The sequence below is a fragment of the Falco peregrinus genome, chromosome 14 (genome assembly GCF_023634155.1).
Source record: "Falco peregrinus isolate bFalPer1 chromosome 14, bFalPer1.pri, whole genome shotgun sequence".
Classification (NCBI taxonomy): Eukaryota; Metazoa; Chordata; class Aves; order Falconiformes; family Falconidae; genus Falco; species Falco peregrinus.
Window position 1 is genome coordinate 1,193,037 of NC_073734.1, and position 15,369 is coordinate 1,208,405.

The window sequence follows — 15,369 nt, forward strand, 5'->3', positions numbered from 1 at the left end:
TTTCAAAAACCTCCTCTTAGCTCGTGAGTGTGGCGTAAAACTACCTGCCGTGCCAGCGAACAAGTGATAACCTGATCTGCTTGGGACCCCGTGGCTTGGGGTCAGCCCCTTGCTGAGCTGCTCCTGCTGTTCCTCCCCCCGTGCGTGGCTGCTCCTGCGCTTACGCGACAGTCTCTGCAAATATGTTGTTTATTAAATGATCTGCTTGGTTTGTGTCTCCCCATGGCTGCAGGCGCTGTCGCAGGCTGCAGAAGCAGGAGGAGAATGAGAGGGATTCTTTTCTCAAGCAGCGCGCAGTGGACCCCGTGCTCCAAGAACGCCTTTCCCTTCTCTCCCGTGCCTTCCAGAACCAGAGGGCAAAGGTGCGAGAAGACTCTATGCTTTTCTCCAGTGATATTTTTGCCATTGAGCCGGTGGTAAGTGATAGCTGAGAACCTCTCTTCCTCCTCCTCCTCCTCCCTGAATGAGGTCACTTGGCAGATACCCGCGTCAGCGTCTTGATGTGCCGAGAGGGAAGACATGAGGTTTCTAGTGAGGCTGGGAGAGGTTGTTGCAAAAAGCGTTTCTAAACAGTGAGCTCCTGGCAGGCGGCGAGAGCCTGCCTAAAGCTGAGCTCTGCTGCAAGGGCTATAAATTAAGGGCACTTCATAAGTGTCCTTACAGTGTTCAGGGGTACTGATTATTATATATAAGGGCAGGCCTTACACGTAGCGTATGGGGATTAACCATGGGCATTAGTTCACCTATTGAAGAATGAAAAGGTCCTCTATGGAAAGGAGGCCAAGTTCAGCCCGTTTAATCACGGAAAGACCAATCCCTTCATATAATCTGGATTTATACCATGTGTGACTCTCCCTCCCAGCATCGTCTGTGAGCCTGCACGCAAGGCTGGCAGCTTTAAACGAACTTTTTGAGTTTCATTGCAGACTTGGAGAAAACTTTTTGCTTTTGTGTTTGCGCAATCAAAACCTCATGTCCTTCAACGAAACAGAGCCCTGACTGAGTATTTGCATGGTCTGAGATGAAGAATGCCTGCTGCCTGAGCAATGCAAAATCCCTTCTCATCCTGTTGCAAACGCTAGAATAATCTGAGCCTCTTCTTTCTTTTGTAGTAGGTGAAACGATTATTTTTTTTTTAAGGAAGGGGATCTTGTTCTCTTCTTGGTTACTCCTATAGCCCGAATGAGGCTGAGAGCCCCCCATGTGAGCACAGCTGCAGTTTCACACCACTGCAGCTGAGAGCAGCATGATGGGACCAAGAGCCTGTGTCAGAGCAGCGGGGGTATTGCAGAGAGCGGGAGCCGATCGCCTGAGCTGTGCCAGCTGGTTTTGGAGCATGTCCCAGGGCTCCTGCTTCATTACAACTGGGCTAGGTCTCCATAACGAGCTTAACCTGCTCTTGGGCTCCTGAAGTGCATTAGGGTGAGGTCCAGCAGCCTGGCTGCCCGCTGAGTCCTGGTGCTCCGTGTAGCGCTGTACGGACCCAGAGTGTAGCCTGGCCTCAAGTCTCGAGTGGAAACCTTTCCTGAATGGCTGTGTTGATGTTACAGTTGGCTTAGGACTGGGTGTAAGTGGGATACTACAGGAGTCGTTCCCCTCCTGGCTGGTTCAGCATTATCAGTCTTTAGATTTCCATTAATTCCATGATTTATGGAACAATGGGTTTCACATTCATAGTTTTGCTGATGTCTGTCTTCCCCCCTGGCGTACGGGTGTCTTCACATCAAATGTTAGTCTTTTTTCCTATCAAATGTAAGATCTAAAAATCCACTGCTGCTGACTTCCACAACCTTCTCCCCGGTGAGAGTCCCGTAACTTGTAGCGTGGACAGAGACCCTTCTTGCAGCGCCGTGTAAATCTGCTGGAGGGGCCCCACCAGAGCTGGGACCTTGCTGCCTCGGACCTTCTGGCCAAAAGCGGCGGCTGCTCTTCTCACCTATCACCTGTGGTGCCTGGGAGCACCCTATAGAAAGAATCAAACCCTTGGAACAAGTGGCTGGAGGTTAGGAGGCCGCTGGAGGGACGATAGCCTTGGAAAGGCTCTCTGGGCAGGGTGGCTTTGCAGGGTTTGTGCAGCAGCTTTGCTGTGTAAGCGGGCCGTTAGCTGCCAGGGGTTGCTCTCAGTGGAAGCTGCAGCAGGCTGTTTCAGCCTGTATAAGGTTAACTTGCTGATGAAAATAATAAGAGAAAAGAGGAGGAGCGGTTTTGCAGTCAGCCTGTGACCATGAACGTTTTGAGCAGCCGTCCAAGCCTGTGGGAAACAAGCTGTTCTGTAACTCTGACTTCCTGAGTGCGTCTCAAAGTTGATTTATTTTTGCAAAGACGCATGGTATGTCAGCAGAAGCATCTGTGGTAGAAGCCCAGGTGGCTCTCAAAGGACAAAGTCCTTGCTTTTTGCTGCACCTTCCCCACCACAGCTTAGCTGTAAGTCACAGTACAGACACGTGGGAGCTGACTCCTTGGAAATGGAAACCAGAGGAAAGGGAGGAAAAGGATTTGTAATCATTGCTCTTACCTTGACAAGTCATCACTGTCTTGTCATTGCCTGGTAGCGACTCCTCAGTGCCACGTGTCAGCTCTGAGCCGATGGAGGTGGTCTTCAAGATGTGCAGGTTACGCAAGTGCTACTGCTGTTGGTGCAGAGGTTGGGCCAGGAGATAACAGCGATATTTGTTCCTGCAAACGTCCACCTCAGCTGAGGTGCCCAGCTGGTCCCCATCCAAATGAGAGGGGACTGCAGAGCACTTTGGTTTTTGGCAGAAGGCGCCATCTCCAGTGGGAGCTATGGTCCATCCCTCCGCTCGCTGTGGGTTCGGTTATTGATGGGAAGGGGCAGATACTGGCTTTGGCGCTGCCTTTTCCCTGAGTGCCCTGAACTAACAGGATGCACTTTGGGGAGTCACTTCAGTACTTGTGTTGCCAGCTCTGCCTTTGGGGGTTTTGGTGTGCTTTGAGCAGTGATTTCCTTTCCATGGATCACCTTCTCCCTCCACCAAACAAAGCAGGCCGACAGTTGGTGGTGCCCCGCTTTCCAAGACCAGCTTTTTCCTTTTCAGGCTGGTGGAGGCTGAGGAGATTTGCATTATTTAGGGGCTGAGGGAGGGGAAATAGGATCTGCATCTATTTATGGTTGGTCTCCTTACTGAGGTCACTTCTGTAGCGGTGAGTCATGGTGTGCCGTCCCCTCGGGTATCACGTTGGCATATGCTGTAGCAAAGCCAGGGCACAACAGCAGGAGTTTTTGTGCTGGATCATCATACATCCACCGTCTGTATTTTATGCCACCTGCCAGCTGCAGCCTGCCTGAGGCTGACATTAAGCCAGAAGTGTTGCAATATCGTGTTCACAGCACTGCATAGTTGCATTTCTGTCCTGGCAAGCATCCACGGTAGTTTTCCATGATCTGACTCAACTGCCATCTTACGGAGAATATGCTAGCCGCGGCAGACCGCTGGCTCCTGCCGTGTCCTAGGGCTGGTACGCCTATGTAGCAGTAGCCCGCAAGGGTGAGTAGTGAAGTGTATCCTTTTAACCAGCAATTCTTTCTTCCCCGTGGGGTAGCAGGAATGTGAGGAACCTTTCCAACAGCCTATTTTCATTTCCCAGGAGAAATAGGTCACAATATTTTCCAGTTTTATGGTCTGACATACAGCAGTAATGAAGGGAGAAATGACAAAGGTTTCCCAAAACAGTCATGTCCTTCACAATTTTTTTTTAGCCACAGAATAGTAGAATAATGTGTAACTGATGATTTCTTCTTGCCCTCTCCCTTTGAGTCAAACAGTCTGGCGTGCAGCTTCACTGACAATACAGGGAAGCTGATTGTGGACGTACTGCCTGAAGTTTCTGTCCAAATACGTTGAATCCTGGAGAATGGTGATTTCATGTCAGAAGCTCAAGAGGTTTGAGTCTGTTAACTGCTGCTGCAGGTTTTCTTGGGAGTGAGGATATGAGTGCAAGGCTCCATCAATAATGCTGCGTTAGGATTGTTGCAGAGAGCTGTGCGGGTGCATATGAATGGATGGGTTGTGTTGCTCGTCCGTAGGCTTGTCTCCTCTGATGCCTTAGAGCAGTCTCATCTGACTGTGCCTTGGGATCCAGCAGCACCCTGGGTGTAGGGAGATATGTCCCTTACCAGGATCTTACTGCACCACTGACTGGCTTCCTGGAGCATGGCAGGACATCTGGTGAGTTATACAGCGTACAGAGAGATGCCAGCAACACTGCAGCAATCACCGTGGTCTCGGTGGTGTTGGGCAAATCATCCCGCTGGGGCCTCGGCCGCTGGGAATAACACCTGCAGGGACCCATCGCCACTCCCTCGCTGTTTGAAGATTTACGCTTGCAGGGTTCTCCCAGGTTCTTGCTGAAGCTGGATTTTTTTTGTGCAGCGGAAGTTCACCATTTTGGTGTTCGGTTTGGGTTATTTTGAGCCAGGATCACATTCTCGTGTCAGAGAAATGCCACGTGGGCACTGACCCAGCTCCGGTTCCGCTTCCGACAGCAGCGGTGATGCAGGAACGGGAGGAGGCCAGGACAACTAGGGCTTTGTGTCATGGGCAATGTCTCATACCCCCTGTGGAGACCTGCAGGCAGCTGGAGCAGATTGCAAAGCCCTGATATTCCTCTTCTGCCAGTTGTTGCCTGCAAGCAGAGGGAGGCTTGGACAGTGAGCCCTGGCCGGGGTAGCCAGCCCTGACGGGACCTTGCCTTTGTTTGTGAGCTGGTTTACAGATCTCTTCTGCAATGATGAAGGCAGGCATGGTTTTCTTTCTTTCTATCTTTGTAACTGAGAATGGAAAAATCCATTTGACTTGCTGAATCTCTTCTGATCTGAGAAGACGTGTTCACATGGCTGTAGTGACACGGGGATATAAGGGAAGGTTTGGAGGGAAACCGTATCTTTTCTTTAGGTCAGCTGGCACTTCTGAAGAGATCCTTGATATGCCGAAGCCAGCCAGTTTAGTTCCTTTATTATAGCCCTAATTAAAAAAAAAAAAAAAAAAAGGCAAGCCTTTACCGGGTGCTAGTTAAGGTAAGGGACTTAATTTTTTTCACAGCTGCTTCCAAAGTCTTACACATTTTGTAAGTGTTGTTTGCTCCTTGCTCATCATTGATGCTCTAAATAAAGGCTTACAGGGCTGTGGGTGAAAACAAGAAACGTAACGTTTGAAGGTAAATGGTTTGTTGTCTCCTGTCTTAGGAGGGAGATGTCTGGCCAAATTCTTCAGTTGAAATTTACGTGATCTTCAAACCCCGAGAAGCCAGAGTGTATCAACAGTCTGCTGCGACATCTCAGGTACAGCTCCTTTCTCCTCCTCCTGCTACCCACAGCAAAGGCGAGGCACAAATACTCTTCCAGCCCAGTTGGTTCCCACGGAATTCCTAGGAAGAGCCGGTGGTCAGCAGGGCAGTGCCAGCACCTTCCTGCTGTCCCTGTGGCTCCCAGCTGGTCTGTGCAGAGCCAGGGCTTAGCGCGCCTGGCTCCGACCGCTGATCCCAGAGCAGCCAAGCAGCGAGCTTTCATACCATGCATTCGTTGTGCTGCAAGGTGTTTGTAAAGGCAGAGAGGTACACAGCAGAAGAGCTTTGGTGGACAAGCACTAAGCCCCTATAGACCTCCAGGATGAGCCTTTATTACGTGGATGCACCATCGGGCTCCTGAGGCGGTAGGAGCTGAGTGAAACGTGCTCCCTGCCCCTGGGTCACCTCCCGCTCTCCAGGCGCTGCCAGACCGTAGTGGCTGAGCCCTGCTGAGCGCAGGGTGTCTGTGAACGTGCCACACGTGTGCTGCTGTCCCTGCGTGGGAATCGTCACCTCGTGGCTCAAGTCTATGCTTCATCTGGGTCGCGTGTTACAGGGCTCGCTGTCCTCAGCAGGGTGAGCACCCTCCCCAGAAGTCAGAGTGCGAGCAGCCTGCTAGACAAGCTTTATGCTCCTCCCGGCTGACAGAAGTGCTGTCAGGTCTTTTTCTGGGAGCGGTTATCACTGACCCACCGAGTTATGCCGCCTTTGCCCTTACAGAGGTGATGGCCTTGCTGTGCTGGCACGGGGCAGGGAATGCTTGCAGCAAGCTCCGTGGTTCAGGTTACCTTGTCCTTCCTCTCCGTCCGTGTGGTGCTGCTTGAGGTGTTTTTCAGGAGTGGGAGGTCCCTGTCAGATTTCCATCCAGGGAACGCTCTGGTTTTCCCCATCTAAGAGGAAGGAGGTGCGAGGCCCGTGGTCCCCAGCAGCCAGGCTCCCGTTCTGGAGGGTGCTGAGATCACTAACCCAGCTGCTTCGAGCCATTCCTTACTTCTCCAAGCTGACAGATACAAAGGCCATGAAACAGCTTTTTATTGATACGGTAATTGCGCAGGGTTTACTTGGCAAATGCCACCTACAGTAATTAACCAGGGCTCGTGTTAACAAACCGCCTTCCTGGCCACCAGCTGCAGTTGTTAGAGCTGTGGAAGGAAAGGGTTGATTTAAAAAGTTGCTCCCAAGGGAATCCTGGCTCAGCGCTGTGCTCCTGGCCCTGGGATTTTTGCTGTGGTGGTGGGGCTGTCCATCACTTTGCTGCAGGGATCTCCAGGGGTTGTGCCTGGAGAGCTTTTGTTGTTGTTGTGGCAGAGAAATAGGAAAATTACTTACATGCAACCTGGGAGTTACAGGAAACAGAGCTGGGCAAGCGATCGGTGTTTAGAAAGAGGAGCCTGCTCTGGAAAAACCCTCGTGGTCCCTCAGGAGATCTGAACTCTTCCATGGGCCCCTTGGGAGAGGACCTCAAGGAGGTCACCTACCCCCCATCCCTCACAAAACGGAGCTGAGCCGCTGTATCGTCAGGGTGGAGACCGTCCCAGGGTGCAAAAAGAGTTTAAAGAAGAAACCCGTGATCTTTAACTAGGGAGTCATTAATTTTGCTTCTTGACGACTCTGAGCGGTGTGACAGCCTTCCTCGTGCATTTGCATGCCAGTCACAGATCCCTTTGGAGGACGATTTGCAGACAGCGTGTGCCCCTTGCAGGGAATATTTAGTAGCTTTGCCCTAGTGCAGCACTGTGAAATTGCAGTTGGATCTCGAGCCCCACGGGGAAGTGGCTGGCCTCCATGTGTGTTTTTGCAGTTGCCTCCATAAATTGCTTAGCCGAACGCTTCTGGATCAGGTGATTTACAGAACTCATCAGCACTGTGCAACTTGCAAAGCCAGCGGTTAAGAAGTGGTTTGAAATTTGTTTTGTTTAAGCTCAAAATGAACTTTCTTAGTTATTCATGCAAATAAAGCCATGGCTCTTGAGTGCTGGAAGGAAGCACGTGGTGGGGGGGCTCAATCACCTAAAATTCTTTTTTTGTTGTTTTTTTCTGGATATGGAAATGTACTGGGTTACATCTGATTTCTTCCAAAACCCATTTCTAAGCCGCTTTTGCAGGGAGAAGCAAAATCCTAAGTGCTGATCCCTCCTTCACTTGCCGTGTCCTACATCGTGTAAAACTGGATCTCTGTGTTGATGTGGTTGGTTGAGAATCACGTTCAAAACCAACCTCAAAACCTGGGGACGTTCCGTGGGCAAAAAAATGAGTGCCAGAAAGCAGCAGAAGTTAGGGACTTGGGAAACAGTTCTGTGCTGTTGGGCCACCCACACCCCTGTTTCTTTGAATGCCGAGTTGTAATCCCTCCATGATGTGCCAAGGTGTTAACCCGATCCGAATTCTCACTCCACAGAACCAGGTGTGGCTTTGGGACTGAGGACAAGGAGGCTGCGGCCCCTCCATGCCCTGGTCCATGTGCTCTGGGACATGCTGTGGTGGGAGCATCACACGGTCCCAGCCCGGGGTACCCAGGCCTTGGCCAGCGGCTGGGTGCTCCTGGAAGCCCCAGCTGCTAGCGAGGAGCGGGACATACTCTCTTTTTTCTTTCTTTTTCTCTCGGCTGTCCTGAATGGTCTGTATTTTACTCTGCTCCTCCTCCTTTCAGGAGAGCACTCTCTGAGGTTCACCTGGAAGGAGAGAGCGTAAAACTCCCAGGGTTTCCTAAAGTTCCAGCATCAATGGTGGGGCAGAAGAAAGGATAGCTTCCGCAGACCTTCCAGGAGAGGCTGAGGGCCTGCTGCAGAAGGGAAAGAATGGCCACTGATTTTTTTTGATGATAGTGGCCGTGGGGCATGCCTCACCCATGATTATGGGCAAAACTTGTCCCTTGGAAATCTTTGTCATTTCCTAAGAGCTTTGATGGTTTAGAACATCAAGTTTTTAATGAAAATTAGGCCACATGTGATGCAAGATGGAAAAATCTTCTGAACAGCGAGCACCCAGTACTGCCTCTTTTCGGGTGTCTGTGCAATAGAAGTACACAGCCCTCTGATGCGTGCCTGAGCTGTGAAGTGTAACTCATCTCTGCTGTCAGCTGGGCTGCGGCTGGATCCACTGAAAAACCGCTGAATTCAGCAAAAGCTCCCTAGCTCTTCCTTTCTGGCTTTGGATGTGATCAAACATCCCCGTGCCACGGTTGCAAGCCCAAAGTCAGGGATCACTGAAAAGGCTGTTCCAGGAGGGTTTTTTCCGAGTTGTGATCTAGTCACACGTGGGCTGCTCTTTGCAATAAGAAGTTGGTTTGGACATTCTGGAATGACTAAGCAGCAGACTTTTATAAAAAAAGAAATCAACTTTCAGTCCCTAAGCTTTAGTTAATGGTGGGTGTCACACAAAAGGAGCTCAAAGGATAGAGGAATAGTTTTGCACAAAAGCCACAGTGACGGTTGTGTACAACTTCTGGGGCTACCTTCTGCTCCTTGTGCTACTCGCTTTCCGTACAAGAGTAGAATGGGATGGCAGTGTTACCGAAATCTCGGAATGAAGAACTTATCAACACCAATGTGATGTAGATAAGCAGACTTTTCTTTATGGACGGCCGGGTGCGTGAGCGAGTCCCCTCACGATCGACGCACACCATGGTTCAAAATCATACACCTTGTATAGAACTGATTCATACATATTCATTAAATATCCATGCATAATCGTAAGATTTCCCATAAATCATTAACATACTCTCCTCCCATACCCGATTCTGCGCAGTAAAGGTTAGACAGGTCCGGAAATGGGTCTGGGGTACGATTTGGGTAGGTGGTATGTGAGTCGGTGGTCTCGATCTCCCCCTGCCGGAATTACCTGCCACTTGAGGTAACTGTTTCTTGGCCGGCAGCTATGGGTTGCTTCACTCGACTCTCCCCAGTTCACATAAATTCTCATTTTGACATTTTAGTACATCCTCCTAGGTTACATACAAACAATCATCTCAAATCTTAAGTCTGTTATCTAAGTTCTAAACATTCCTACTAGGTGATTCTGACCAATTCCTCCGGCCTTGGTACGGGGCTGTACAGAGGGTTTTCTATAGCCGCTTTTTACTATAACTATAAGTTTCATTAAAATATATTTTCTTATCCTCTTGTATTTCTATTACATGATTGATTTTATAAAATCAAATAATCAATCAAATAAAGTCAATCTTAACTTATTAGCAAATCTATAACATTTCCCCATCCTCTTATATTTCTATTACATGATTGATTTTATAAAATCAAATAATCAATCAAATAAAGTCAATCAATCTTAACTTATTAGCAAATCTATAACATTTCCCCCCTTTGAAAGTGTTGAAAATCATTATTTCAATACTTTCACATTATTTACATATCATTTGTTTCAACATATTTTGGTGGTGGGCTATACCTTGGTGGACTGGTTGGTACTTCTCTCATGATCATACGATTGATTGCAATTCTGTTGGTAAACTGCTTCTTCAAACATGCATATACCAACATGATCATCAAAAGGACAATCAGTAACAGAAACAAAGTTTTGATTAGGGATTGTATCCAAGAGCTCAAGTTCCTTCCTAATTTGTTAAAAATTTTCCCTAACCAGTCTTCTGACATATCTTCTTGAATTGATTCTGTTTCTTTTTCAATTTTATCTAATAAATCCAAATCATGTTCCACATCTTGTGTGACATTTGAAATGGGGATGCAACAGTGGTCCAGTTTATCTTTGAGATATCCACATACTCCATGTTCTTTAAGTAGGAGCATATCTAGTGCCATTCTATTTTGTAAAGTCATTCTAGAGGTCGCCTGTAATTGTATATTCAATTCCTTAAACCCCTTTTTGGTAACGTTTGCTAATTTTTCCACTTGACCAGTTAACTTATAAAGCCATGCTCTGTTTCTATATGATGCTATAGGATTTAAAAGTGATTCAATTGCCCAGCCAATTTTCACTCCTGTAGATGGTTCATTCCAAGTATCATCATTTGTCTCAGATCTCTTTGTTCGTTTCAGTTCTAAATTTTCTAGAGATCCTCTAAATGGTGATTTCTTCCAAATCGGACACAATGTTGGCACGCCTAAAGTTATTTGTTTCACTTTACCATCTAATGGTAGATGAGTTGTCCAGGTTCCATCACTCAATGCCCAAATTAAATGTCCTGGACTTTGAATAGTAGATTTTCTACAACTAAACATAATTCCTCTTCTGGGTATATAGGCGCTAGATAGATTGAGAGTATTCTTAAGACCTCGACAAAAACAACCATATTTTAAAGCGGCAGCCAAAGGAGGGATTCTTTGAATTATTAAGTCTGCATTGCTACAATCATACACTTTTTCACATTTCCACCATGGCACTATTTTATTCTCCTTTTCTCCCAATGAAGTTGATCTATCATTGACCCAGGGTAATACTGAAAACACTTTTCCATCCCAGGTAAAACACCAAGGAGTTTTTGCCATATACTGAAAATGGGAATATAAGGTCATAGACCAAACCGAATCCCAAACTATTTCCTTTTCCTGTAGGGTTCGATTCTTTTTCTCACATTTTGTCTCGGTTATCCATACACTGGTGTTTGTTGTAGCCATTTTAGGCTAGTAACACCATCCCTTGTTCCCTAAATCTCCATATAATCCCGGTTTAGCTACAAATCATCCTTTACATTCCCAAATGGTTGAATATACTGGTGATTCTTCCCCAACTTTAACCTTTTGCAATTCCCAAGTTTCCCTAGGTTCTTGTTTACAATCCATTGTCTCATTTTCATATTCTAATTTGGTCAGATTCATGGTTAAGATTCCCCATGGAATAGATTCACCTACTGCCCTCGGTATTGGTAAACAAGCGGTGATCTGCGTGACATTTTGTAAATTGGCAAATCCTTTAATCAATCCTACCATCAAATTTTCCTCAGCCGTTTGTTTGGGAATTTCAATCACTTGTTCTGTCTCTGTTTGTCTTTCATTCCTGTCCACCAAGTCAGCCCATGATCCTGCCAACACTACCAACCCAAATGGAATCCAAAGAACGATCATAACCTGATATGAAAAATTAGACATTTTTCAAAGTCAAATTTAAAGTCTTTGGGTCACAGTTGATAATCTTCCATGGAATAGGTGCTTTCTTCACTCGAGTATAATGGATCCAAGCATCCGATTCTGCTATCTTGATAGCCGTAAAAGTGGTTAACAGTACTTGGAAAGGTGCTTTCCAACGTTCCTGTAAAGGTTCAGAGGTCCAGGTCTTCACATAGACATAATCTCCTGGTTGGAAATCATGCACTGAATTTTCCAGGGATAAAGGTCTATTCCAAATTACTGCACTCCGAATTGCAGCCGGAGTTTTTCCTAGAGAAAGCAAATAGTTATATACATCCTGCTTTCCTTTTACATGTACGTTTGGATTTGGTTCTGGAGACTCATATGGTTTTCCATATAATAATTCATAAGGACTGAGTGAGGTTCCACTCTTTGGCTGTACCCTGATTCGTAATAATGCCAATGGAAGCGCCTGAGGCCACTTTAGACTGGTTTCTTGACAAATTTTACTTATTTGTCGTTTCAAAGTTTGATTCATCCTTTCCACTTTCCCACTAGATTGGGGTCTCCAAGATAAATGTAGGTCACAATTAATACCCAATACTTTGCTAACACTTTGGACTACTTCAGCAACAAAGTGTGGACCTCTGTCAGAAGAAATTCCAATAGGAACTCCAAATCTCGGAATTATTTCTTGTAATAACCACTTCACCACTTCTTTTGCTTGTGTAGTGCGACAGGGAAGGGCTTCAGGCCATCCTGTAAAAGTATCAACCCCTACCAGGATGTACTGGTACCCATTTTGTCTAGGCAGCTCTGAAAATTCTACTTGCCAATAATCTCCAGGTTCTACACCAGATTTCAGTCTACCCATTTGAACCTTTTTCTTAATCATTGGATTATTTTTCAAACATACCTCACACTTTGCAGTTACCATTTTAGCTATTCCCAACATCTTAACTGATATTACTTGTTTTCGTAAAGATGTTACTAAGGCTTCTGCTCCCCAGTGACATTCCTGATGTCTCGTTTGAATTATCTCTCTCATCACAAGAGGTGGAATTACTACCTGTCCATTAGGAGTTACCCACCATCCCGCTAAGTTTTTCTTAGCATTTAATAACGGACTCAGTTTGTCATCTTCCTCTGAATATCTCGGGTTTTCCCTAGGAAGGGTTACTGTTTTAGAAGGAATTATTGCCATTTGCAATGCTTGTTTCTTTGCTACCTTTTTTGCTGTTCTATCAGCTAAATTATTCCCAGCTATTATTTTTGTATTCCAAATCTGGTGTGCCTTACAGTGCATGATTGCTACTTGATCTGGCTTTTGAACTGCTTGCAATAATCATAAAATTTCTCTTTGATGCTTAATGTTTGATCCTTGAGAGGACAATAACCCCCTCTCTTTCCACAAAGCTCCATGGACATGCACTACCCCAAAGGCATATTTTGAATCAGTCCAGATATTTACTTTCCTGTCTTTGCTTATCTCTAAGGCTCGAATTAAAGCAATGAGTTCCGCCTTTTGGGCTGATGTGGTACTCGCCAATGCTCCTGCTTCTATAACTGTAGTCTCTGTTGTTACCGCATATCCGGCGTATCAGACTCCTTGTTCCATGAAGCTGCTTCCATCACTATACAGTTCCCAGTCTGGTCGCTCCAGTGGTACATCCTTCAGATCTTCACGACTGGAATAAACATACTCGATGGCAGCCAAGCAATCATGCTCCAGTTGTCCTTCTTCCTGTATGGAACTTAAAAACACTGCAGGATTTACCAGGTTAGTTGTCTTTAGAATCACATCATCCTGTTCAGTCAGTACTACCTGGTACTTCATCATTTGGCTGGGAGACAGCCAGTGTCCCCCCTTCTGTTCTAGGACAGTTATCACCATGTGTGGGACATAGACTGTTATTGTTCTTCCCAAAGTCAATTTCCGAGCTTCTTGTATGAGCATCACTGTTGCTACCACTGCTCGAAGGCAGTTTGGCCACCCTCTACTCACTGTGTCCAGTTGTTTAGAGAAATATCCGACTGGTCGTTTCCAGCTTCCTATCCTCTGGGTTAACACGCCTGGTGCAAGGTGTTGCCTTTCATGAACAAACAACTGGAAATCTTTGGTTGGATCCGGCAGTCCCAAGGCAGGTGCAGACATTGAGCCATGTTTCAACTCTACAAAAGCCTTTTGTTGTTGTGGGCCCCATGCAAAGGGAGGGTTCTTTTGGGCCTCGTACAGCGGTTTAGCTATTAGCCCATAGTTCATGATCCAAAGGCGACACCACCCAGTCATTCCCAAAAATGCTCTGAGTTCATGAATATTTCTCGGCTCAGGTATACCACAAATAGCTTCTTTGCGATCTTTTCCTAATTGTCGTTGTCCTTTTGAAATCTCAAAGCCCAGATATATCACAGTCTGGCAGGCTGTCTGGGCTTTCTTCCTGGACACTTCGTATCCATTTAGTCCCAGGAAATTCAGGAGGTCGATAGTCACCTGTATACAGGTAAGTCTTTCTTCTGTAGCAATCAATATGTCATCCACATATTGTAAAAGTAAATGCCCAGGTCTTGATTTATCCTGTTTCCACATTTCAAGTTCCTTTGCTAATTGATTTCCAAAGATAGTTGGACTGTTTTTAAATCCTTGGGGTAATCTAGTCCATGTCAACTGCATCTTTCGCCCGGTTTGAGGATTTTCCCATTCAAAAGCAAACAGTTTTCTGCTTTCTTTTTCCAAAGGTATACAAAAGAAAGCATCTTTTAAATCAAGCACTGTAAACCGTTGATAAGTGTCCCTTAATGCTGTTAACAGTGTATAAGGGTTTGCTACTACAGGATAAATATCCTTAACTAGTTGATTTACTGCTCTCAAATCTTGTACCAGCCTATATTCACCCGAGGGTTTTCTGACTGGTAAGATAGGAGTCTTATACTCAGATTCACATTCTTCCAAAATGTTATACTCCAAAAATTTATCACTCAATTTCTTCAATTCCTGTCTCACTTCCGATTTGATTGGATATTGTTTAATTCTCACTGTTCCTGCGCCTTCCTTCAAATCTATTTTAACAGGCTCTGCTAGCTTCGATTTACCAGGAATATCTGTTTCCCATACAGTAGGGATCACTGCCAAATCCACCTCCTGTGGAATTTCTTGTTCCTTTACTCTTTCTTGTATCATCAAGATTTCTCCCGTTTTTGACTCGGGTATTTTCAAGAAAAGTTCTCCTTCATCAAAAACAATTTGTGCATTTAATTTAGACAACAAATCTCTTCCTAACAAGGGTATCGGACATTCTGGTACATACAAAAATCCATGTGTAATTATCTTATTTCCAAATTTCAAATCTAGGTGTTGTAGGAATGGCCTGGTTTTCTTCTTTCCCTGTTGCTCCTATTATATTGGCTGGTTTTGTTCCTATTTTTCCTTTACATGTATTTAATACCGAAAATGTCGCTCCTGTATCTACTAAAAATTTAACTTCTTTATCTCCCAGCTAAATTTTAACCAGAGGTTCAGCTGGGTTCCCTCCGGTCCCCTTCAGTTGTCTAAAATCATTATCTTGGCAAGGTCGTAAGAAACACTCTTGTTTCTAGGGCAATCCTTTTTCCAATGTCCTTCCTCTCTACACAAAGCACACTGATTTACTCCTAAGGGGGTATTAAATTTCCGATGGCCACAGTGCATACAACCTCCCCTCCCATTAAATCCTCGTCCTCTTCCTCTGCCCCTTCCTCTGTCTACCGTTCCTGTCATTACTGCCAATAAATCTGTTCTCCTTGATTTTCTTTCTTCTCTTTCTCTGTTGTTATATACCCTCCATGCGACTTCCAGCATTGTATTCAAACTCCTTGAATTCTCTCCCTCCAGTTTCTGGAGTTTTTTCCTTATATCTGGTGCCGATTGCCCCATAAAAATCAAAGCCAGTTGCATTTGTGCTGCCTCTGTTTCCACTCTCAAATCAGTATGTTTTCTGGCAGCTTCCTTTAATCGTTCCCAAAATGCTGAGGGAGATTCATTTTTATC

The 15,369-nt window shown here is 45.8% G+C and overlaps 1 pseudogene; it reads left to right on the forward strand.

The window, feature by feature from the left end:
* Positions 1-15,369, forward strand: part of LOC129785692 (hydrocephalus-inducing protein homolog) — a 67,198-nt pseudogene that overhangs the window by 34,588 nt on the left and 17,241 nt on the right.